General features: G+C 47.8%; 1 protein-coding gene across 1 annotated transcript in view; it reads left to right on the top strand.

Moving 5' to 3' along the window:
- Positions 1–3,520, top strand: part of LOC140338892 (GTP-binding protein Rheb-like) — a 27,497-nt gene that overhangs the window by 14,531 nt on the left and 9,446 nt on the right. The gene's annotated exons all lie outside the window — the stretch shown is intronic.

Raw genomic sequence — 3,520 nt, 5'->3', positions numbered from 1 at the left:
CCATGTACTGCAGCCATTACCGGTTCATTGCCCATGTACTGCAGCTATTACCGGTTCACTGCCCATGTACTGCAGCCATTACCGGTTCATTGCTCGTGTATTGCAGCCATTACCATTCCAACACTGCCACTTTATGGATCATTACTATTGTCATCAAGTGTTGCAACACCCAATTCTTCCCAATGTGTTGCCACCATTGCCCTTTTTCCCCATGTGTTCCCACCACTGTTTCTTACCCATGTGTTGCCAATCACTTGCCCGTGTATTGGAGTCATTGGCCCCCTCCCCCACTCCTATCACTACCCAGCTTCAGCTCCCAACCAATACAAAACACAAGACTTCCAACACCACAATGGTAACCCCTCCCTGGTTTCCAGCAGTAAATGTTCTTCTATTAACACTTGCACTGAGGCATTTATTTAGGATAGGCCCCCAGCACCATACTACTCTGCACAATGCAAAAAATGTTTGATTGAGGTGATATGACATCACCTACACTGTCTACATAAACGTCTGCGAGCCCTCCTAATAAGAAGACATTGTTACCTTCCCCACCGCACTGGGCTCTGCAGACCAGACAATGCTGGAAGTGAAATCACCTCAGAGATATCTTCTGAAGGCCTCACTTCCCACTGCGCGCTCACGTCACCATAGCAACCATGCACAGCTGGGCGGTGTTCTATGAGATAATCCCACTCTCGGAACCAGCTGATTGGGCGTGTGCAATGATGTCATACTCGGCCGCGTCTGCTCTGTCTGCGCGCGCATCTCCTTTCTTTTTCTATGGGATTAGGCTACAGTGTGAGCTCCTATAGACCTTGACCGCCCACATTGTACTGTAAGATAACGCCGCCCCTCGTTAGCACGAGAGCTGTGTCTGTGTCCATGCTGCTGTTATTACCCCAATACATAAACCTTCATGCTTCCTACACCAAGATTGAACCTAGGGGTACCTGGTGGGGGGTGTTTGAGGGGGTACAGGAGAGCACATGGGGTGTGCAACCATAGGGTACAATAAAGCACCTAGTGGTGGAGGGGGGTGGCATCTAGTAAAACATTAGAGAAACTGATGGGAAGAGGCAATCTAGGGGTACAGGAGGGCATCTGGGGGGGTGTATTTTGGGAGTAGTAGAGGGCACCTCATGGAGTGTACGGGTACACGAAAGCACCTGGTGGAGGGGAGTAATGCAATCTAGGAGCACAGGAGGGCACCTGTGGAGGGTGTGATAGGAGGGTACAGGAGAGGACCTGGTGTGGGGAAATTTGAGGGGTATAGGAGAGCACATGGGGGTTGAGATCTGGGGGTACAGGAGTGCAGCTGTTGGGGGAGGGTGCGATCTAGAGGTACAGGAGAGCACTTGTAGGTGGTGCCATCTAGAGGTACAGGAGGGCACTTATTAGGAGGGGTGCAATCCAGAGGTAAAGGTTAGCATCTGGTGGGTGATTCAATCTAGGGGTACAGAGGGGTACCTGGTGGGGTGATGTAATCTAGGGGTACAACAGGGCACCTGGCAGGGTAATGCAATCTAGGGGTACAGGAAGGCACATGGTGGGCATGTAATCTAGGGGTACAGGAAGGCACCTGGTGCAGGGTGTGATCGTGGGGTACAGGACAGCACGTGAAAGAAGACGGAATCGGATTTAGTGAGGTATGCATCAAAAAGTGACAATTGCGTATAATTACGTGGTGAGAAGGAATTGCAGGGTATTACATGCAACAGGGGCGCTGTATGTGCTGCCTCCATCCCACAATCATTTACCCTGTACTGAGTCCCCTGAAGAAGCCCTAATGGCGAAACGCCTCGGGACACAAATCCATTTTGTTTTTGCTTACTTGTCATATATTGTTAGTGATGATACTGTATGTCTAGTTCATAGGTCAAAAGCTATCCTCGTGCCCTAGGACACAGTGGGACTGACCTCGTTTTCAATTTCTGTTTGTATGCAAATTACTGATAAATATGTGATATTTCCATTCCTGAAATTAGGGAATACTTTTGTACACCATATTTAATACTGTATATTGCCACAACAAACAAATACCCTGGCTTTCTTTCTTTTATAATATTCAATGTTGATTACTATCAGGGTATGTCCCTGGGCATTGGGCAAACTTATTGCCCCATTCTGCCGTGTGTCACCCAACAAGGGGAAGACTCATTGCCCCATTCTGTCCCTTTGTCACTCAACCAGGGGCAGTCTCATTGCCCCATTCTGACCATGTGTCACCCAACAAGGGCCAGATTTATTGCCCCAATCTGTCCCTGTGTCACCCTACAAGGGGCAGACTCATTGCTGGTGTCGGTGTTCGAATTCGGGTTGTCCTTATATTCGACCACAATATGGCTGTTCGAATTCGTGTAGATCCAACCCAAAAAACACGGGATTCACAGATGTGGAAATCCTACTGTCAGTGTGGGATCCCCAGGCACTAGAGGTTAAATGAGGACAAGTCTCCCCATTCATTCACCTCTAGTGCTCTGTGATTGGCTGAGGAAAAGAAAATCCTGATGACACTTAAGCTGTCATCAGGGTGTACCTTTCCTCAGCCAATCACTCCCACCTAAATTCAGTTCCCACGGTCACCGGGCTGTACTTATCATTGATAAGTACAGCCCGGGAAGCGTGGGAACTTGCAGTCACAGCTGATTGGAGGCACAGGAGTGCTTCCAGTCAGCTGTGGCTGCAGATGAACTCTCAATGGAGTTTCTCCACTGAGAGTTCAACTGCAGTACAGTTTCTACGATCACCAGGCTGATAAGTACAGCCCAGTGACCATGGGAACCGTGGTCACACCTGATTTGAGGCAACCAGTGCTTCCAGTCAGCTGTGACAGTAGATGAACTCTCAATGGAGTTTCTCCCTTGAGAGTTCATCTGCAGTTCAGTTCCCAGTCACCGGGCTCATAAGTACAGCCCGGGGAGCGTGGGAACTTGTGGTCACATTACGCTGTTCCATATGTGTTGTTGGATAGAGATTCTCTATCCAAGAACACATACTACAGTTATGCTAGGGCTGCAAGAGCAATCAGGGGAGCTGTCAGCTCCGCTCCGCTGATTGCACTTGCAGTTCTAAACAGTCCCAAATAATAAGCCAAACCCCCCCATAGACTGTAATAAAACAAACTTACCTGCCTGATCACTTTCTTCTTCTGTCTCCTGTGTGGGAATTACTTCATCCCGGACAATCAAGACGGCAGAAGAATGAAACTAGGAAAAGGTGAAGAAGAGATGGCGGAGCTGTGATGGAACGGGAACAGGTGAGTGTATTATAATTCTGCGTTCAGGCAGGTAAGGTTATTATATTGCAGAAGAGACATCACCTGTAACCTCTGCAATAAAGAACCTGCATGTCATAAAAATAATAATTATTCTACTATAACATTTGTCCTGATAACAAAAATACAACTTGTAGCACCCTTCCTTTCCAGCAATGGTGCAGGGAGTTCTCTTCTACCATAAAACAATCAGCCTTCTCTGTGATCCTCTAAAACCAAGAAAAAGTTTTAGGTATGTAAATT

This window comes from Pyxicephalus adspersus, chromosome 10 (genome assembly GCF_032062135.1).
Source record: "Pyxicephalus adspersus chromosome 10, UCB_Pads_2.0, whole genome shotgun sequence".
NCBI classification, from domain to species: Eukaryota; Metazoa; Chordata; class Amphibia; order Anura; family Pyxicephalidae; genus Pyxicephalus; species Pyxicephalus adspersus.
Note: the sequence above shows the minus strand (reverse complement) of the source record. Positions and strands in the feature narration are given on the sequence as shown.